General features: G+C 36.8%; 1 pseudogene; it reads left to right on the top strand.

The window, feature by feature from the left end:
• The first annotated feature begins 5,232 nt into the window (after nt 1-5,232).
• On the top strand, nt 5,233-5,832 carry LOC120590896 (60S ribosomal protein L10-like; annotated as a pseudogene).
• Nucleotides 5,833-23,017: the final 17,185 nt, after the last annotated feature.

Genomic DNA, 23,017 nt, shown 5'->3' with positions numbered 1-23,017 from the left:
TACATATTTCTGACTATACACACACACACACACATACATACAGTTAGAAATTCCTAACTATATCTTTTATTCCTTAAGTGTAAAAAGGGAGAAAATGTTTTCATTTACTCTCTCTTCTTGCCATCTATTTCAGGATTCTCCACAGGCATTGCTAACTCCAATCCTGTCTTATTTTCTTCTATTCCACCTATATTCCCAGTCTCTCAGTTAATGTCAACACAAAACACTCAAAACAAAAACCAACAAGTCATCCTATATTTTTCTTTCCATATTCACTCTGTTTCCAAATTGTGCAAATCCTTTCCTCTAAATTTCCCTTGAACATAATCTCTCTTCTCCATTCCCTTTGAAAACACTTTAATTATGGTTCCACTAGTTTTTGGCTGATTCATTCCACAAACTCTCACAATCCGATTATTGAGGAGTCCAACTAATTGCAGTTTAAACCTGAAAGGGTCTCATTTCTTCCAGTAACTGCCCCAGCCGGGCTCTACTGGAACTCTTTTTCAAGTCGGGTTCCTCTAACTTTCTTGAATTTTAGTTATAAAAATCAGTGTCATTTTTTTATGTAAGATTCAATTTTGTTCATTCTTAAAACTTGAATCTCGGACACCATGTTAAGTTTGTCGTCTCCCTACCTTCACTGTTACATGGAACCTGTGGTTCCAGCAGCTTGGAGAAGGGGTGGGGGAAGAGGAGGTATCATCTTCACTCACATCCTTCCTTTTAGTGACAAGCTCGTCTAGTGTGCTGAGGCAGGGAGGAAGAAAAGGGAAAGGCACAAATGTATACTAAGCTGGGTGACAGTATAGTCCTCTCCCTGATTAGCTACAACTGCTGTTATCTATGGGCTTATTAAGAATGGATGACAGGCCAACACTAGCCAGGATTGTTCTTATGACATCTCTCCCATGTGTCTATATCTTCGCTCCCTACATGTCAGTAATCCCATCAATTGGTGTCTCTGGTCTCATCTTCACAACATAGCCAACTCCTGGACCTGCTGGCATATGCAGGACCCATCACTCTTACCTCAGGAACTGAAAACCTGCAGGGCCATTCTTACTTCTGTCTTCATGGCAGTCCTACACCACACTGTCTCTCTTCAATTCTCTTTTCTTTAGACCAAGTAGCAGACAAGTGGGTCAGCAGGTTCAATGGCCAAGAAGACATCTGAAGGGGGAATGAATGCCAGTCTTCCCCTCTTGTGTACACCCCCACATTTAAGAGCAATTCTCTTGAAGTTCCCGCCCCACTCCCATGGCTTTAGGGAGGGAACAACTTTCTCCAAGAACACTGCACTTCTCCAAAAGGCATCAGACTTGAACCCTATCATTCTGGGAACTTGGGAGGCTAAGAGAGGGGAAGTCGGTGATAGATGATCAGGCCAGTTCTGATTTTGTTTTGCTCTCTAATAAGCCCAATAGGTGATAGTTCTTTAAACTTGCAAGGGGAGTACTTAATGCTTTTGTCCTCAAATTCACTGCGCAGTCACAATTCCTGGACCTGAGAAAAAAATACACTTGATGACTTATTGTACTTCTAATTGGTATGACCATCTACCATCTTGTTATTGCTCCATTCATCATTTATTTCTGGGGAATTGTGGAAGAACTCAATTCCCTCAAAATCAATTTTCTGAAAGCCAATTGACCAAATGACCAGCTTGTCAAATTTTTCAAGTTCACTCATTTACCAAACGCTTATGTTTCAGAAACCAGTTCACCAAAAATCAATTCATTCAAGGCCAGTTTGCTGAAAGCCTGTTAGCCAAATTAAAAATTTCTCAAATACTTATATTCTGTTATCTACTTAAAGTTTATATCAAAGTTACTTCAGTATTTTCAATGGTCCTTAAGGTTCGGTTTTGAAGTTTTAGTCGATATTTAGTTTTAGATTTAGTTTAAGCTTTTATTTCACTGTAGTCATTTTGCCCAGTTAATTATGCAATAGATTTGTTAGTCTCTAAAAGTTGGATGTCAGTTCTGTGTATGGTTCACACTTCAGATGCTGAGACTTCCCAAATTTTTGAAACATCTGCTAAATAATCTTCGAACTGAGCTAGGTAAAAATATCTGTGAATTTTGAGAGGTACAAAAGGAATGGACTGTAATTATGTATGTTTTAATGAAATCCACTCGATTACTTATAAAATCCTTGACATAAACATAATACTTGTAATTCAAAACACACTAAAAATTTTTCTAAAAGCTATAGACTGAAAGTACAGAAAAATAAGACATTAATAAGCTTTTCCTGGCCACAATAAAATGCCTCCAAAATAAAATTAAACTATACCAGGGAATTGCCTAAAACTTAATATGTAGATATAAGAAGTAACTCTTTAAATTAGTAAGTTTGGTAAATTGAGCATTTAATGGCAGCAAATTGGGCATAACAACAAAGTATGCCCCTCACACCAGGCCAATTGTTGATTCAAAGCACTGGATTCTAACCATACTGCTGGGGAAGGATGCTTTTGTCTTCAGCCAGTGTGGGAACAAGGGCTGGATATGTGTGCTGAGAAAGCTCTCCATACCTAGGAACATATAATATAAATGAGAAAAAATATATACAAAGTAAATCATGTGCAGAGAATTAGAGAAGAATGGGTAGTCCACAGTGGCAGGAAGAGTCTCACTGGGGGCGGAACCTTGGGAGAGCGGGGACAGGGAAGGAGGGGTTCTGGGGAGAGTATTGGCAATATCTAGCAGAGTTAGTGGGATCAGAATTTTCCTTGGAGGATCTGGAGGACCAGCTTTCCAGACAAGGTTAAATCAAATGTGAATAAAAGCCTTGCTAATAAAAATAATAATTAAAATGCTAACTACTATGTACCAAAAGGCAACTAAGTACCTAGTATTGGCTAGGGAAAATAATCAACTACGGCTGAAACCTATACTAAGTAATATATTCTTAAATCCCTAAAACTTTCAAATCTAGTGTTCAGCCTTGCAAAACAATCCTAGCTGACTACATGTCCCTCTCTGTTACTTTTTTTTTCACTTAAATATATAATTTAATTGTGATTTTCTATAATTTAATTTTTTTAATTTTTTTATTATTTTTTTAACATTTTATTTTTTTTTTTTATTTTCCCCCCCTCGTCCCTCCCCCTTCCCTTCTGGTAACCACTAGTCCATTGTCCACGTCCATGAGTTTCTGTTTGTCCTGTTCATTTGTTGCTTTTAGGTTTATATCCCACATATAAGTGATATCATGTGATTTTTTAACCTTTTCTTTCTGGCTTATTTCGCTTAGTATGATTATTTCAAGGTTCATCCATGTTGTTGCAAATGGCAGTATTTCATCTCTTCTTATGGCTGAGTAATATTCCATTGTGCATATGTACCACAGCTTCTTTATCCAGTCATCTGTCGTAGGACACTTTGGTTGCTTCCATGCCCTGGCCGCTGTGAATAATGCTGCTATGAACATCAGTGTGCAAATATCTTTTCAGATATGAGTTTTCAAGTCTTTGGGGTAAATACCCAGTAGAGAGGTTGCTGGATCATACAGTAGATCGATTCTTAGTTTTTTGAAGACCCTCCGTACTGTTTTCCATAGTACCTCTCTGTTACTTTCAATGGTCCTGACTTATATCATCTGGGAAGCGGGGCAGTAAATTCTTAATTCCGTGATAGGCATTTGGTGCCTATTAGATTTCGAAAGAAAAAGAGGCAATACAAGATGAAATGGAAGATAACAAATCACAACTAAGATACCTTCTACGTGGAGAGAAAAAAAATGGGAACTCAAGCGTATAAAATCTCAGGACAGATGAGCTCAATGAGTATATTTGATGTAGCTTTTTAATATAGCGTTTACCTCCAGTCCCGCTAACTTCTGTGAGGATATAATAAGATGAACCTGGGATTTTCCAAAGGTAAAAAATGTCCTGTGATCCATTTCTCTGGACATTAGTGGCTGCATGGCTCTTCTGGGATGGACCAGAGTACAGCCACTAAGCCGCTGAGGCTGGGAGATGCTGACTGCAGGGCCCACGCTGAGCAGAGTTGCCTGGTATGGAATTATCACAACGGATCTGGCAGGCCAGTGTGGCTCCAGTTTACAGGCAGGAAAACTGAACTTCAGAATACTTGTTAAACGTATTGCTAGCAAATGGCATTGATATTCAATGGTACCTAGTTAGTTTGTTGTATCTACTATATCTCATTTGATACAGTAGAACTCGAAATAATGAAAACAAGTAAGATTTATTCCCTGCTCCCATCCCATTTTTCTCTGGGTTTTATTTATTTATTTTTCCTGGGCCTTTACATTTTTAGGCAGGATGGCTTCAACCTGTACTTTACATGAAGGGCACAATCAAAATATTTTTCTATCTTTTTCATTCATTGCTATTTCTAAGTTCTTCAAGTAATACTGCATATTCTAAGTATGAACTATTAGATTTCATAGGGCATATTGTTTTGCTTTATAAGATCTTTTTTTATAAAAGGATAAAGAAAAAATTTTCCTAATGACGGGTCTTCTTCTTATGGATGAAGCTGGGAGTGAGGAGACCCAGAATAGGCGTGGAACTTGTCAACTCACTTATGCAAGGTGCTAGAGTGGCACCAGTTTTTTCTCTGTAGGCAGAACCGCAGGCTCTGAAACCCCCTTTGTAGCTCTGAGTCTTCCTCTCTGCACATCCTGGGAGGACATATAGTCTGATTCACTTCCATCCCTGTGGAGGACAATGTAGCTGATATCAAGCCTTTCTGTAAAAGCTGGTCTCTGCAGATGACCTCATATTGGTGCTTAAAACTAATACAAAAAAAAAAAAATGCCTTAGTAAGTACTAGTTCTTAAATCAATGTTGGGAAAATAGTTTATTTCCCCAAATCCTTTCCCCTTGGATTAATCCCCTTTAATACAATTGTAATGCTGTTGCTAACACTTTCTACATATTCTAGGTATTGGTCCTTGTTTGAAGACAGTAAAGTTCTTTCTTCATCTTTACAGTTACATGGTTAAACATTGTAGTCATTTCTTTATAAAGACATATATTCCAAAGGTGATTTTTTTTTTAATTGAAACTATTGGCCTGAAAATCTAAGGCATAATTGTCAAAATTTCAGACAGTTAATTTTTCTACCAATATAGTTTTAAAATGGCATGAAAAAAAATAGTCAAATGAGATAAGCATAAAAATTTCCAAGGCTCATTGTTTAAAAGTCTTATTCAACTCTTTTCCTCTGGCGTGCCACTGAAGATCCTTGCGTCACCATGAGCTGCCAACCCGCACGATGTTACTAGTGTTGTGAGAACAGGCCATACCCAAAATCTCGCTTCTGCCCAGTTGTCTCTGATGCCAAGATCTGAATCTTTGACCTGGCGCAGAAGAAGACAAAAGTGGATGAGTTCCCACTCTGTGGCCGCATGGTGTCTGTCAAATGAATATGAGCAGCTCTCTTCCGAAGCTCTGGAGGCTGCCCGTATTTGTGCCAATAAGTACATGGTGAAAAGCTGTGGCAAAGATGGCTTTCATATCCGAGCATGGTTCCACCCGTTCCATGTCATTCACATCAACAAGATGTTGTCCTGTGCTGGGGCTGACAGAGTCCAGACAGGTATGTGGGGCGCCTTTGGAAAGCCGCAGGGCACAGTGGCCAGGGTCCACATTGGCCAGGTAATCATGTCTATTCGCACCAAGCTGCAGAACAAGGAGCATGTGATTGAGGCTCTACGCAGGGCCAAGTTCAAGTTCCCTGGCCGTCAAAAGATCCACATTTCCAATAAGTGGGGCTTTACTAAATTTAATGTGGATGAGTTTGAAGACATGATGGCTGAAAAGCGGCTCATCCCAGATGGCTGTGGGGTCAAATATATCCCTAATCATGGCCTCCTGGACCCGCACTCATGACTCTTGGTGCTACCTTCCCCCCGACTCTTCTACTAATAAATCCCTATTTCTGTAAAAAAAAAAAAAAAATCTTATTCAAGTTAATGGGGTTGAAGTTATATACATTTAATTTGATTTTGTTCTGCTTTATATGAATTATTACACCCATTTTAAAGAAGTCAGACAGAGATCCAGAAAGAAAAGGAGGCACTTGATTTTTTAAAAAAATATTCGTGTGTATGTGTGGTCATAAGTTGCAGAATAATCTATATAAAATTCGATTCAAAAAATGAGCGCTTTATCTGTGAGTTTTTTTAAAGAGTAAATAACTTACCCTAGTAGCAAACCCTTTTTTCCCTTAATTTATAACTATGTGGATATCAGTATAATTAATTGGAGGCTCTTTATCGTGTTCGATTTTTTTTTTCTTTTTAGAAATATAATTCTTTGTCATAAAATTGGCACCATTGTCTTTTTAGAATCTGCTTCCATGTTTCCATTTTGCTAAAAAGAAGATAAATCCAGGATTTTCCATTTTTCCTTTTCATTTTTTTATATTCTTTTTCCTTTCAAGAAATATAGTACTTCTGTTTATGAGAGATGCCGTCATTCTATTTAGTCATTGTGATCACTTTTCTGATTTTATTTGTATGTCTAATGTTACTCAACTATCTCCTTAATAATAATAATGTTGGGGCCCATATCCTTTCTTCAGAGTTTATTTCATCAGCTAAATTGAATGAAAATTTAAGAAAATGGACACAAGGACAGAGCTCTGGAGCTGTTTCCATACCCAGGAGCCACTTTATAACATCCTGTCCACAATTAGAACCTCTCAGGAAGACTCCGTGGTACTGACTTTAGCCCTTGGTTTCGTCTGTCCTCTATAAGGCAGGGGCTTCTGTTGGGCAGCAAATCTCAAAACAGGTCTTACAAGTCATTTCTCTGGTGCCTGTCATAGCCATTCAGTTTTAAAAGGCCGAAAGAAAGTAGACAGCTGCCACAGGGACATCCCTTGACTCTCCTTGGCTCCTCCACCCATACCATTAATAAGGCCACATGGCAGACTCCCAGTAGCTGGTAGGAAGGGCCCTGAGTCTGTGTTTGCATGAAGGGAAGGAAGAGAAGAGAAAGACAGAATGTGGTTCAGGGTGGCAAGTATAAGAAAGGCCAGCTAGAAACCACTTGATTTTGACATTCAGGTACCACTCTTTAAAGATTATGTGGTATGTTCTTCCCTTGAGCACTGTTAGCAACCTTACTGGCTGTGAATTAATGTATAACAAAAGTTTTGGCAGATCGTGGTAGATGTGAACTCTTCAGAAGCTTCCTGAAAGATTAAGTTTAGTTTGGACCAGTTAGGGTTTGCACAAATTATGAGTGGTAATGTCTTGTTTGAACAAAAAGGACATGAGCAGACAGGTCAAACCAAAAGAATATCAGTAAAACAAATATTTTCCAGTTTTGAATAAAAGTGTTATTTCTACAACTTAATTAAGGACATTTTCTGATGATATTCTTTAGTATTTTATACTATTTCATGAGTTATAATTAGATGATTAGTTTTATATAATATTTTTTTAAATGCTTACCATCATTTATTGTGAAACATACATGATTTACATTGAATTTTGTTTTTTATGGTTCTGAATCAACGTCTACCTCTTTAGTAATTTCTTAACTAAGAGTTGCCCAAAGTTGAAGAATGAAATTCATGTGTATACCATAGTCCTGAAACTTTCGTTTTACACTATTCAATTGGCAGATTAACTTGTCTTTTTGTAAACCCTTGTATGCTTCTAAGACACTATAAATAATCATGACAATATCTAATAAAAATAGATGTCATATTGCAAAACCACAGCAGAGTTTAAACTTAGTTTAGCAAAATCAACAACATGCTCACAAGACTGATGAACTGCAGTAACGTGTTTTTAACAAAAGCATTCTTAGCTACCAGATAAGCAAGTGTCTTCTTGACATAGATGGATAATAGCACATGTGCCAGAAGCCAGTGGAAAATAGGAGCTGTCATCTAGAAAATGACAGAGCCATTTCGAGTCCCTCTAGATTAGTACTCCATCTTCAGCTGAGCAGATATACTGTTAGCTGAAGGTCTATTGCCAGCAAATCAGAAGCAAGAGGGCAGAGCCCCTATCTTTCCAAGATGCCTAGAATCATCAGAGGCTCAGAGGCAGAGAATGCACATGATGACATCCCAGCTTTCTGTTAGGCTTGTGGCATAAGGAACCAACTAAATAAAAGTACTACCACGTAGGTCAGCAAAAATGTGACTTAATCTGTTCACCATAGAGACTCACCAATGTTCAAAAGTAGGATAAGCTAGTGTAAATAGATTGTTTTTAATACCCTGCCTCATTAGAAATTGTCCTGTAGATAGGTGCCTGATTATAACACCACAAGCTTTGCTACTTATCTTTATTTAAACAACTGAGTGTTTGGAAATTCACCTCCTCAGCCTTGTGTGACTAAATAAGTACTGTCTGACTGACCGGCATCTAGGGAGGCAATTCTGAGGCTAAAAGGAAGATCCAGAGTGCACTGAATTTAGCAAGACAGATTTTCAAATGCAGCTATGTCTGCATTTCAGTAAAGGCTTCTCCACCTTGTCTTGGAGCCCACTGGGGGACCATCTCTTTGTGACTGTGCTTAATGGCTGAGGATAATATGCTGCCCTGTGCGTGGTCCTCTGGCAGAGAAGAAGCACTGCTGTTCCATTAATGGCTTGGCATCACATAGCACACTCTCCATAACATTGAGCTAGAGGCTCTGGGCACTGCTGTCCCCTGGTCAGCCATTAGGGCATCTCTGATTTCTGAGGATTCGACTCAGGCACCAACAGAGGATCAGCTCAGAACTATGTGGTCATAATGACACTCTCCACATCTGGGAGTGACAGTCTCCAAGGGACACCAATGGACATATCAACTTTCACCACAAAACAAAACGGAAAGTTGCCTTATACATATTTTTCTTTATGGCTAGGGTTAGCAAAAGAGATAAAAATGTTTTTAAATGTTTAGAGGCTAAGAATAATAAAGAAACAAACAATTCTCCCAGAGGAGAAATGGCTGCTTTTCATTCCTGAGTAGTTAACACACACCTTTTAACTTTAACTCGAAGCTACAGGGGTGACAGTTTGTGTATAATTTAGGGCTCCCTGGAATCTCCTTATACCTATCAGGACAAGATTTGCTGCACATATTTTTCTAATTAATAATGAGCCAAATAAAATTCATTTATATTGATGAGGCTAACTTCAGAAAGAAATATTCTTCCAACTACTTATTTTGTCTATAATGACCAGTTATTTGTCTTACGCGTGATAGGTGAAGAAGAAAATCCATGTTTCTGCGGCATTCTAATTTCCTTTCAGGTCTGTCAGGTCATATCGTACAAAAGCCTCCTTTTCCCCTCCCTCTCCAGTCTTTTCTTTTTGTCAACGACATTCCCCACGATAAGCATTCCAAAAGAATAGCTATTGCTTCCCCGGCAGCTTGGCTTTGTCAGTTCTGAATGCAGGGTCTTGCTTTGCCATTTCCGAGGTCTCTTTGAAACCCTGGATCACAGCTGGTGCTTCAATCAGGAGTTCACAGCATGAAGAAGCGGGCAGTGGATCCTCAGCTAGCTCTGTGGAAAATAGATCATCTCTTTCATAGTACACAGTGGAATATACCTTTCATTTTATCACTGAGAATGACTGCATTGCTCACAAAAAAAAAAAAAAAGTCCTTCTTGACAAAAATGTTAGTAACAGCCCAGCCTCCTAAGGGAGGGGAATATTTTGGGGTTTGAACAGAAGTGACCTTAGCTTGTCACAAGATTTGACTTTAAGAAATGCAATGGTGAATTCTGTTTTCTGTTGTGGTTTTAAAATCTGGCACAGTAATAAACTTAATGATATTTTAATTATGTGTATCATGACAAAATGTGTCAGTAAGAGTATGTAAGTGGAGAGTTTTTGAAAAATACACTCATCTAATGAAATTGATATACTTTCCCAATATATGGCATGATATTTCTTTATTTTTTAAATCATTTTCAGGGATAGATTTTTAAGATAATATTTTTAATGTTTAAAAGTATTTTACTTATACTCGGGGAATGAAGATGAAAGAAAACATTTAGTGACCATTTAGTAAGAAAAAATATTGGCAATGCTAGGCAGATGTGATGCTAGGATTTGTATCTCTAGCTGAGAGCAACATGGGAAATTAGCAGATAAGTCTGGAAATAGAAATGGGATCCGGTCATACATAATAAGAGCTAAGCCTTTTGAAGTAAAATTCTCCTTTTTAGTGAAGTTCTTTTTTCAAATTTTGTTTAACAATTAATGTTCTAACTTGTAACTTATTCAAAGAAAATAAGCCTCCTTCAAATACTAATACAGGCTGAATTTAAATATGCCAAATGAGGCAGAGAAGTGGTAGATTAGATGCCAAAAAATCGCTTTGACCTCAATTATCCAGAGAGTATTTCAAGAATCACTTGGCATGGCTAAAGAGCATGTAATCTAGTTGTTTCCAACATAATCACCATATTCTAGGAAAACCATCCTTACATGTTACACCATCTTCCATTCTCAAACAAATCAGAGCCCAGAGTTATAAATATATTCACCCAGCATCTTACAGGTGAGGAGGAGCATTAACATCAATATTTCTTACATAATTGCTCTTATTGTTAATGTTTTGTGTAGCATGAAATGAGTGTTTTATATACATTTGCGAACATAGGGGTCTTTTTTTTTTTTCAATGAAAAACAGCTATTTTGTAAATATACTCTAATAACTACCAGACATATGTTTCTATATCACCACATCTGAAACTAGACCAAGACCCATAATTAAAAATACAATCAGAGGTGCTGGGGGGAGGAGAAAATGGAGAGTTGTTTAATGGGTAGTTTCAGTTTCACAAGATGAAAAAGTTCTGGAAATCTGTTGCACAACTATGTGAATATACTTAACACTGTTGAACTATATACACTTAAAATGGTTCAAGTGGTAAATTTTATGTTATGAGTTTACCACAATTAAATTTTTTTAAAAATATTTTAAATATAATCAGGAGAAACGTTCTCCCCTGGATCTAGGAAAATGAGCTAGGTGGGAAGCATTACCTACTTGCCAAAAGCCAGCTTTATAAGTTCTGTGAAGCATTTATAATGTTGGTAGAGCTGCCATAGGGGTCAAGGAAAACAAGAAGCAAAGAAAAAATAATCAATGCCTGTGTCTCCTTGAATAATTTTGATTTGTGTGGAATACCAGAAATGATCTCTCGGAGGAACCTCTCACCATGAATAGTACGGCTGGGGAACCCGTGAAAAACACTGTTCTCAAACAAGCCTTATGGATCCTTGACACTGTCATTGCTTAGACATTGACAGCAAAGCCAAGTTTCCAAATGTCAGATATACAACAGAAACTCCTTGAGTAAAAGGAAAGGAAAGGGGAATAAGATTTGTTGAGCTTGAACTGGGTGCTTTACACCCATTTCATTTCATTTAACCTTGTGAGGTAGTTACTACTATCCCAATTTTCCCAAAGAGAGAAATTGGTCTGAGAGGTTATGGAATTTTCCCTATTTTGCCCATATAGTACTGATTTCATTAGAAATGAAACTCTAACCAGAGAGTCTGATTCGATCCAATTCTACTTTCTTCATTACATTACTTTGAAAAGTTAGAAGTGAAATTGAGGGATAGAGGTATAACTAGTTTCTCCTGTAGAGGCTAAAGAAAATGTCGCCAGGCTAAAGAAAATTCGGTAAGGTATTCCAGTGGATGACGCTGCATAACTCAGGAAAAAAACAACAACAATAAGGAGAAAGCTGGAGAGATTCACAAACTATAATTAGCTCCATTAAATCTCTTTAACTGAGTTTCTAACATGCTGTTTAAAGAAGGCGACATTTATGGACAAATGTAGCACACCCCTTTTTGGTCACATTTATTGGGTGTTAAAAGCAAAGTACATTTACAGGGGCCCATGGCTATCAAATTTATTTTCTCACAACCGAGTTTCCCCAGCATTGTTTGCTATCCAGGAAATTTCACAGCTGTAGAGGACCCAGACTTCAAAGTCAAGGAAGTGAATTTGGGGCATGGGAGCCTAGGGGCACCAGCAGCATTAGAAAATTACTAGATTTTTTTTTTCAGTCACTCGTTTACTATGGCATGCAAATCTGAATTCTGTATCTACACATAATTTTGAAAGCCCATACATTCAGTTTAAAACTGTAAAGATACTGACTTATAATTTCATAAAAAGTTTAGCCTACCAGAAAAAAACACTTTTCTCTCAGTTGTTCACGGAAGGAGCTTTCTTTTGCTAAACACTGTGCAGTACCAGCAGTGTGACCCGAGGGTCATGGGATAACACTAGTGTGCTCATGCTCGTAGGGGCCTTTTTTTTTGTAAGTAGCACCTGCTGTGAGGCTCTCCGAATAAATACGGAGAGCCTGCAGCAAATCACAGATGTTTTCTGCACTAGAAAAACCGACAGGAAGTAATCACTAAAAGAAAGACAGAAACAGTATGGAGTATGTAGGAGCATGGGGAGGGGAAAAAAAAGATTCCTTTTACCTTTGAGGAGGATGTTTGGGGGAATGAATTTAAAATACAGAACGTGAGTATCCTTGCTGTGCTGCTCAATTTGACCCAGACTCCACCTCAGCCCAGCTGAAAAGGCAGGAAGATGAGGTACCCCCTGACATAAGCTGAGTGGGAAAATGTGCTTGAAAATCCCTTTACAACGTGGTAGGTTGGGGTTCTTAACTTTTTTTACTTCTTGTTATTTTGTGGCATCCAGGTTTTTTTTTGTTTTTGTTTTTGTTTTTTTATAAAACAAAACACTGTGTTTTTGTTTTGTTTTGTTTTGTTTTGTTTTAAATTTGAAAATAAATGCCTTTATTTTGGTGCAAATCTTTCCTATTTGCCAGGGACCATTTCCCTTTATACCTCCTGGGGATGGTCCCCACCACACCGAGGTTCTTTCTCCTGTCCTGAGCATTGGTATCGAGCCTTGAAAAAAAAACTTCAGACCTGAGTTTATCTTGTTTTCACACCAGGTTATTTTCTGTGTATTTCAAGACCATATAATAACATTAGTTCATAGACTTTCAAGCAAGCAGTAACAAAGAAAATACTTGTCTACTCTACATTTTCCCAACAATTTCTGGACCTCATTTCAAAGAGATGCATGTTGCCTGAATGTTAATGTGTTTTTCTTTCTTCCAGAGAAACCAAAGCATGTTATTTGTTTTCACAGAAGTATACTTAACACGTTTACATTTTAGGTCACATTTGCTAGACTCCGTAAATGACTTCTCTAATAACTATTTTCTAGCTTATAATTAACATTAAAAAGCTATCCCTAATGAATTCTTCTGAGCTCTGTTTTTTAAATTTTTATTTTAATATTTGACACTTTCTTTGTAGAAAGGAAAGAACATTTGAAATAATATTGGGTATTTTGCCAAGTCTGTCAAATGAGTAGCACTTCTACTTTCTCAGCTCCTTCTCATTAAAATTGTATTCTAATTCTGTCTTAACTTGGTCTCTGTGCTTCATAAGTCATTGCCTGCTCATTACTTGTAGTGTGGGAGATGAAATTTATTCAAACCGGATAGCTGAGATAAAGAATTGAAAGGCAGACAGCTGGGAAAAATGAAATTAGCCTATTTTAGTGCTTTTTCCGGCTGGATTTTTTTCACAACCACCCGTTATACCACGTGTCTATTTGCATTTGTGACACTATCTATGTTTGGTTTATAGATTTCCATTAATATGGTATTCTTAAAACAAAAATACAGAAATTCTCCCCTTCCTTTTTTTTTTTTGTCTTAACATTGAAATGCCACTATCTGAGTTGATAAAGGGAGAAACATGATTTTCTGTAGTTTTCTATAATTATAGAATCATTAAAATTGCCCAACAAAGATTAATCGTTTCATTGTGTTACAATTCATGTTGGTGTCGCTTACAGAAAAGAACATTAATGACAAAGAGTAAATGTTATACCCTCAGAATTGTTTGAGGGGAAATGGATTTAGAACGTAATGTGACTTACAAGCAATTTCACACAGAATCCAGGAGGGAGCTGTGCTTTCTAACCCAAACACTCCATCTCCAGCTTTAAATGTCAAAAGAATACACTGTGGAATTCCTAATTTTGAATATAGAGGAATTTTTGAAGAAAATTGGCTAAACTCATTGTACTTTCCATTATAAAATTGAGTTTTTATGGAATTACGTGGTCTAATTACTAAACTTGGTATTTTTGACTACTTTGATTATGAACAGATATTGTCATTAGCTAGCTAACTAAATTGACTGCAATAACAAGCAGTAATTTAGAAATATGTTCTAAATTAGTTTCCATATGAGAGCAAAGCCTTTGTTGATCTGTGTATGTGATTAATGTCAAGTGTCATGAATTAACTGAGGGATTTCGGTATAGAAATATATGCATTTATATAAAAAGAAGAAGAGATTTATTTACCTTCCAGTTCTGAGAGTAAAAGATGGAGCTTGATTGTGTGTCTGAATAGAAGTACTAATGCATTTTTTTTCCTGATTACTCAAAGGAAATATAGGAAGAACATTTCTCCTAGAAATGTGATGGTTAGGTTAAGGGTTTAGGCTAGGTTTAAATGTCTGTATATACATTACAGTGTGTATACCCAACCTGGAAAATGATAGATAGATAGATAGATAGATAGATAGATAGATAGATAGATAGATAGATAGATAGGTAGATAGATAGATTTAAATTTAAATAGACAGAGCCCGTCAAAGTACTATGCAAGATATGTGGACAAATCTGTCAAATCCACTGTAGTACAAAATTGTAAAAAATTTTATGTGACTAATAAATTGTGCAGATAAGCAGTGGACCATAGTCATAAATAAATTTGCCTTTAATGTATGTATTTTCCGGTAACGGTAGCTGGATTGGAAAGGTGACCCTCTTGAGAGCACTTAACATGGTGGATTTTTATTTGCTTTTTATTTCCTTCCCAGTGTGATATTTGGATCATGGTCTTTGTCATGCTTGTACCTATTAACATTTTGTAAAGCATCTAGCAAAGGAGAAGGTAGAGTTATAAGACTATACTAGAAATTAATAGGCCACACAAGTCTAAGCCCTGGCATGATTTAAGAGATTTCATCTAAAGGATTACATAATAAACAACGCAATGTACATATATACATATTATGTAAGTAAATCCCAACACCCACACTGATGTGAACTTAAACAATTTGCTACTTATTGTAAGATTTATTCCTGAATATGTATTTATGGGGTTCCAGATAAAGAGCACTCCTATACTATATAATTAATATACCCAGATCCATTATAATTCTATATCTCTACTGTTTCTCCTTTCCATATTCTCCACTCCAGGCCCTTGAAATAAGCATATATCCTAGTTCTACAATTGTATATTCTCCACCAAGCAAATAAAACTTATAATAATAATAATGTGAAAACTGATTTGTTATTCGAATACATTTTACACATGAAGCTTGGGTCTACATAACCCTCAAATTTATAACCTAAGCCTCAGAAATCTACAGAACTAAAGGGCTCTGTCAAGAAACATACCAAGAAAATATACCATATGTTCCTGCAAAAGACTTTGATCTATTTTTTTCACTAGCAAAACATTCTTCCCTTTTTTCAAGCTGTAAGAATCTGGTTGCCAATTATACTCAAATTATTTTATTTGGCCCCTTGATTCTTTTATCAACTGGATGTCTTCATAGAAATAACAGCTCTACCAGCAGCACTTTTTCAAAACAATAAGGAAAAATTCTGTTTCCACCCAGAGTTTCCTGTTAGCCAATTCCTTCTCACCAGAGAGGAACAAAAAATACCTACGGGGAGAATGAATAAAAGAACAAAGGGCATTATGGATCTATTGTCCGTCCTCAACCCTGCTGTGGCCATCAGTCCTTGGGAGTGTGCTCTTTCCTTGGGACTCTTTCCATGATTGTTGGGGGTGCTTAAATCTATTTAGCACCAGTGACTGTTATGGTCAATGCCAAAGAATTTGGTTGATTACTTGGATTTTGACGTTATCCTTCTCTGTCTCGACATTCTGAGTTCTTAATAGTTCCTCAGGAGTTGCATGTCTTCTCGTGGATTCCAACCACATTGAGGTGTTTGATGTCCGATCTCAAAGAGAGAAATCTCTGAAAAAGCGGAAGACCTCATTGGACTATGCCCACATTATTCTTACGAATAGGCATACCCACTAGCTTTAGTGCATATCATGTAAACAGTATCCACTTGCTTCTCATCACTCACTAGACCTTCAAAAATTGTTTACCTTACATAATATTTTTTCTTTGCCAATTTTTTTTACTTTTACATTTGACTTTCTTGAGATGTGATTCTTTCTTTGACTAATTCCAGTAGTTGAATCATCTCCTACAATCATAAAAACTATTCTCAAATATAAAGATTTTCTTTGAGAATCAAGATTCATTATCAGACCTACTAGCCTCTGCCTATGAAAACTGAAATGAGCTTCAAAAAGGTATCTATTTCCTAATCAACACATGAGTGCCCCCTTCTAAGTCAATATCTTTCCTGACTTTCTACAGTTTAACATTCAGTATTCTCTCATGTTTTTACTCATCCTGGCCTTTCGATCTATTTCTTCCATGTCTTCTTTAGTAGCTGGACTTTTACTTCTCGGGTATTAGTGTACTTAGTCATCAGAGATGAGTAAATTCAGAGACATTAAGTGCCAAATCTAAAACAATAATGCCAAAGATGTGCTTTGGGAAAAACATAAATAAATAATGTAAAATAAAATAAATTGCATAAGGCTTATTTCCAAAATTTTTAAAGGACAAATCTCGAAAAGAGGTATAAATGAACACATATCAAAGATTGTTTTTGACTCATTATTAAATGAGGGAACTGGTAAGATGTTACAGCTTGTTCAAAGGAGACTCCAAAGAATAGACACATAGTAGATTAGGAATATTGAAATGGATTTGCCAATGTACCCGAAAGTGGCTTCTTCGCCAATGGGGAAACCAAGTTGACATTCCATGAGACGGAATTGATTTACATGTCTGTAGATAAGATTATCACATGACTATTAGTTTCCTACCAGTTACTTTCGACTTTACAGAGTTATATAAAGGTGCATAACCTCTCAGGGATTAACTAATCCCTTAAGGCTTCAGCATTCCATGGAAAGAGTACCCAGTCATTCCTTTTGCTTATTCTAAAGTTTTACATATTTCTTTACAGATTTGTTGAATCTCCTTGATTTAATATATGAATAAATGAATACCCTTGATTACTCTTCTGCCTGTACTTAGGATTAATTATTCAATTATTCAACAAATATTTCTTACTGTCACCGCTGGGATGAGGTGAAATTCAGCGAGGTCCCAGAGGCGTTGGGGAGGAGGAGAACAGTGGATAGTGGCATTGTGTGTTGTGTGTTGTCCTTCAGTTCTTCCCCGCTGACACAGCAAAGAATTACAGGTCAGCAGAATTTAGAAAAAGTAAGATTTATTGAAAGTACATTTTAGAAAGAAACAGGCCACACTAAGAAAGGCTGTAGCTCTGTGGAATTTGAAAAGTGAAGAGATAAGACAGTATGCCCCAAAGGGAGGGGCGGGTTTCCAGCCAGGAAGCTGTAACAATGCAGAAATGGGAAGGTCTGTTTATATTTGGGCCAGGATGAGAGGTCCTAGATGGTCGTTTGTGAGGTCACCTCGACTGACAGTTGGCTACTATATAACACTTTGCAATTGCTTGTGCTTACCCAGAATTCAGTCTGTTATAATTAGATTCGTGAACTTCTGGGCATAGTCATGATATTATAATGATGGTATAATGAGACTGAAGTTATGGGCAGTACTTTCTGCACATGCATTTGTAGCTGGTTTAGCCAGGAGCTTTTTGTGCTCTAGGCCTTTGTGCTCTAGAATTTGAGATAATTTATAACCCTAAAAGGGAGATATTTCTGGGAGGAGCTTAAGGACAGTCTTAGAGGGAAGTTTCTATGGTTACAGAGATGGGCCTTCGCTCCTGTCACTCATGCTTAACTAACTACCTAACATTACGTACCACACCTGTATTCCTGATTATGTCCTCAGAGTAAAAATAATTTAGTTAACAAAATAGAAACACTTTTGTCTTATATGCTAATGAAGAAAGATAGAAAATAAGCAAATAAGCAAATTATGAATATATATATCAGATGATGTTTAGTGCCATGGAAGAAAATAAAGCAAAACAAAGTAGAGCAAGTAGAGCTAAGAGGTACTACTTTAAGGAGCATATTTAGGAACGGTTTCACTGCTACAGAGTAAATTTCAGCAAACATCTGAAAGAAATGAGGACCTGAGTTCCACAAATCACCAGGAGACGAGCTATCTAGGCTGAGAGAAGAGCAAGTGCAAAATTCTGAGACAGCAGCAGGGTTAGTGTATGGAGGTCCAGCAAGGAGGTCGGTATGAAGGAAGAGAGTGAGCATAGGCCCAGGAGAAGGAACAGAACAAGAGAAATAGGCAAAGTAGATGATAGAAGGCCTTGTAGGCCATAATAATGACTTCGTATTTCTAAGTGTTACGGTAAACAAGTGGAAGGTGGGGGATAGGGTACCAGATTATGCCACCTCAAAATATGCCTCTTTGGCATTTGGGTTATTTTGATCTAAAGTCCACTGAGAACCAGCAGATGCAGAAAAAGCTCTCAAAACAGGGTACACATTATCCTTTTGTAAAGGAAATTTGCATTTATAAAGAAAATTCCCATTTGTAAGGATAGTTCCCTCTCTCATACCAGGAAGAGGAGGACTCTTAACAACTCTTATCAATGGAAGAGGCACAGACTTAAATTTGCATATGAAACCTTACTGAACAAACTTTGTTTACTATATGTTTCCTGGTCACCTTTCCATAACTTGCCTCTCCTGCCCAAAAGTCCCAAGCCCCTTTTGTTTAGCCTGAAATGGTATATAAGCCCAAGTTTTAAACACCCCTTTGGGTTACTCATCACTGGGTACTCCCGTGTGTACATGTGTGATGCGCATGTGAATAAACTTGTTTTTCTCTTGTTAATCGTCTGTAACCAGTCTGATTTATAGGGCTCCAGCAGGAGAACCAAGGATTGGTAGAGAAAGAGGTTTTTCTTCTGTAGGGGTGGGAGAGTTTTCTCTTCTTCCCTTCTAGTTTCTTTGGCTGGTCTAATATTCAAATTGGCATAAAAGAAATTAACAGGAGAAAAACAAACAAAAGTTTAATAACACGTATACTTCCTAGATACACGGGAGAGGAAAACTGAATAACTCCCTGAAATGGCCAAAGCCATCACCTTAAATTCCATCTCCAGCTAAAGACAAAAGAAGATGTTGGGGCTGGGGGAGTTAACGGGAAAAGCACAGTAAACAGGGGTAAGGTTGTTCTGCAGATTTAAGTTGTTGTATTCTTCAAATATAAGAATTTCTGGAGATTTAGCATCGTCCTTTTCTTACTGGTACCGAGCAAGACACCCTTATAAATGAAGATTTCCCTTATAAATGTAACTGTCTCTCTCAAAAGGGTAACTTCTACTTGGTTTTCAGAGCTTTTCCTGTGTCTGCAGTTTCTTAAAAATAATCAACCTAAAATAGTCCTTATGCCAAAAAGATATCAACATAAACAAATGCAGATGAAGTGTTCTGTCAAGAAAATAAATTTATTCTGGGAAAAGAAAGGACTGTAGTCTGGTACGTGCAGCATGGTGGGCCACATGCACACCGAAGGGGTCAAGAAGAAGCAAGAAGCCCCTTCTAAGGGCAGGAAGAGGAAGTTAAGAGAAGGAGATGCCGCAGCCATAGAGCTTTGTGATAATCATAAAGTTCTTCCTGCAGGGCTTTCATAATGACACAAGCCTTCCCCATTCTTGCCTAGGTTAAAGCCACTGTCATTAATTTTGACAAAGACATATTTTGGGGTAGCAAATTCTCCTCCCTTACCATTCCCTTACAAAGGTTTTGAGCTTGGGAGTGGAATGACACAATATACATTTTATATTGGCTGCTTCTCCAGATGGGACCAGACTTTATAAGACATCAAAGTTCTGGCAATCTACAGAGAGACTATGATGGCTTGGAACACAGTGGTAGCAGTGGAAACAGGAGAAATGCTTTCTTTTTCATTGAATATTTAAAAAATAAGGCCAGCAGAGAATTTCTGCTCAACCCAACAAGAATAGAAAATAACTTTGCAAAACACACACACAGTCCACTTTTTTTAATCTGCAAAAACTTTTTCTAATTCAAAGACACACACTTGTCATTACATGAAAGTATTTCCAGAAAATGATTTTTATCATCATCTGAGAAGCATATAGAAAGACAACCTGTTGTTTGTACCGTTCTGTTACTAAGCCCATAATGAGTGCTCGTTTGCAAACAAGAGAAATTTACTTTGAGTTAAGCAGGAAAGATCATTAAAAGAATATCACTAGCTTATAGAATCTATGGTACATGCAGCTTATAGAATCTGTGGATAGGTTGGAACCAGGTTTTTTAAGCCGAAAGGGAAAAAGTGTTTTCTAGATTTTTTGGTGGGAAATAAACATGAGAATAAGTGTTTTTTATTTAAAATACTAAAAATTAAGAAAAAATAACTTAATAGTCTCCCCTTATCTGTGGTTTTACTTACCACAGTTTTTGTTACCCTCAGTCAACCATGGTCCAAAAATATTAAATGGAAAATTCCAGAAATAAACAACTTATAAGTTTTAACTTGCTGCCATTTGAGTAGTGTAATGCAGTTGCGCGCTGTCCTGCTCCATCTCGTGCGGGAAATAAATCATATCTTTGTTGTGCGCGTACATGCTGTATATGCTCCCTGCCTGTTAGTCACTTAGTAGACGTCTCGGTTATCAGATCGACTGTTGCATAATCAACTGTTGTGTGATTAAAGTGCTTACGGTCAAGTAACCTTTATTTTACTTAATAATAGTCCCAAAGTGCAAGCGTAGTTTGAACTTTATCATAGGTGTGTATGTGTAGGAAAAGCATAGTACCTTTTGCATTTGTTACTATGTGCAGTTTCAGGCATCCACTGGGGATCTTGGAGTGTATCTCCCACAGATAGAAGGGACAACTGTATGAGACATAAAAATAAGCATGCTTATTCAGTATGTATCAAATGAGAATTATGCTCATGACAGGAATCACACATTTTAATAAGTAACTGTGATCAGCATGCAGTTATAGAAAATGTAGGCTCTGTGGCTCTGTATTTATTGTCTATGGAGAGAAATTTTCTTTGTAGTGATGATAATAAAACCCCAAATTGGGAACTCTGGTTGGATCATTTTGGCCATTCATCAGATTTCCCTTGGGAATTTTTGTTAAAATATTTATTAAAAATAATTTCCAAAACACCATGCAAAATGTTCTGATTCAATACAATTGAGCTGACACCTGGAAATCTGTATTTTACAAGTTTACAAGGATTTTGACGATCAGCCAGTATAGGGACCTGCCAATTAAGCCAAAATCTGCACCTGAAAAACTTTTTTTAACTCACTTGCTCAAAGAGAGATTCTGAAAATAAAGTTTTGTTTGCTTATTTGGAGCTATTCATTTAATTGAGTCACACAATGTTGTTGCCCAAAGATTATCTATCTTGTCAAAAAGAAAATAAGCAGGTGAGACAACAATGTCCCCAAAAGTTCCCAGTATTGACAAATACCTCAGTTCTCCTACACTTTTCTCACACTATTGCCTGCCTTCCACCTGGACATTGCTTAAAAAGTGCGTTTAAACATTTTTTCATGTATAATGTGTTTTACTTACTATATTGATGTATATTTATATTTATCCAATTTCTATCTATTTTCAGAAAGTAATCAAAGCAGAATTAACATACATGTGTTAACGTACATGTACACACACACACACACACACANAAGAAAAGAAAGAAAGAAGGAAAGAGAAAAGAAAAAAAAAAAGAAAGAAAAGCAAAGAGGGAGAGAAGGAGGAAAGAAGGAAAACATTAAAAGGCTCGACCATGGAAAAATAAATGTAAATATGGCAATGAATATTTGTCAACTTGATGGTTATTAAAGTTTAGTTTGGCCTCTGAGTTCCATGACACTCAGGGCAAAAGAGAAAACTGAACTATAAGCTTCACTAAAGATAAGTGGCATGCTTTTTTTCTCGTTATTTGTTTTCCTTCTTGTATGAAGCCATGAATTGCTCAGTTAATAATTAATGACTGTAAATTGTAACACTGGAACCAACACCACATTAAACTTTCATTCCACAATGCTAGGGGCCTACAAATTTCAGAAGGAAACTTAGAAGATAACTAAGACTATTTAGAAAACAAAGTGATCTTTGACTGTGAGTATGTGATTTCACATTGGTAAGTCATTTTATCAAATTTGAATAGTTTATTAAAGCATTCCAAAAAGGAATTTATGTTTATCCTTGTTTTTAGTGTTCAGATCTAATGATGAAGCATAAATAATCTGAGTCTCAATTTATCTGAACTACTATTTTTCAAGTTTCTTTTTACTTTTTCTCAAAGGACACTTCAGTTTCTGAGGCTTTATTTTTCCCATTTCTTTTAGGTATTTTACCCAAAGCAATAGTGGAAAATTAAAAGAAAAACAATTCAATCCTACGCTCATAAAAAAGACTGAGCTACCAGTTGCCCTAGTTTGTTGTGGTTATGGCTGCTGCTGCTGTTATGACTATCCTGACTTTTGCATACCTTGAATGGTTCTTGCTTTTAAAAATGTTTATCCAGTGTTTCACATAGTTCTCGTGACTCCCTGCTGATAAAGCTTCAGTGTAATTAAAGTATTTATATGAACACTGCTGAATTCAACTTGCATTATCTAGACACACAAAGGAAAATTCCTGGCATTTCCAAGTCACAATTGTGTAATCAGATGACATAATGTTAGTTGGTTTGAGACTACCTTTACACTCAGTAAAAAAAAAAAAAAGTAAAATTGCTATTGTTTTCTGATATTCTTCAGTGAAATTAATTTCACTGGATTATACTTCATTTGGGACTGAATTTTCTAATCTAAGCTGTCTAAAATAATCATGCTAGACTCTATTTGCTTAAATTAACTTGGGAAAAATCTTGCCATATCTGGA

The sequence above is a fragment of the Pteropus medius genome, unplaced genomic scaffold, assembly GCF_902729225.1.
Source record: "Pteropus medius unplaced genomic scaffold, Ma_sr-lr_union100, whole genome shotgun sequence".
Classification (NCBI taxonomy): Eukaryota; Metazoa; Chordata; class Mammalia; order Chiroptera; family Pteropodidae; genus Pteropus; species Pteropus medius.
Note: the sequence above shows the minus strand (reverse complement) of the source record. Positions and strands in the feature narration are given on the sequence as shown.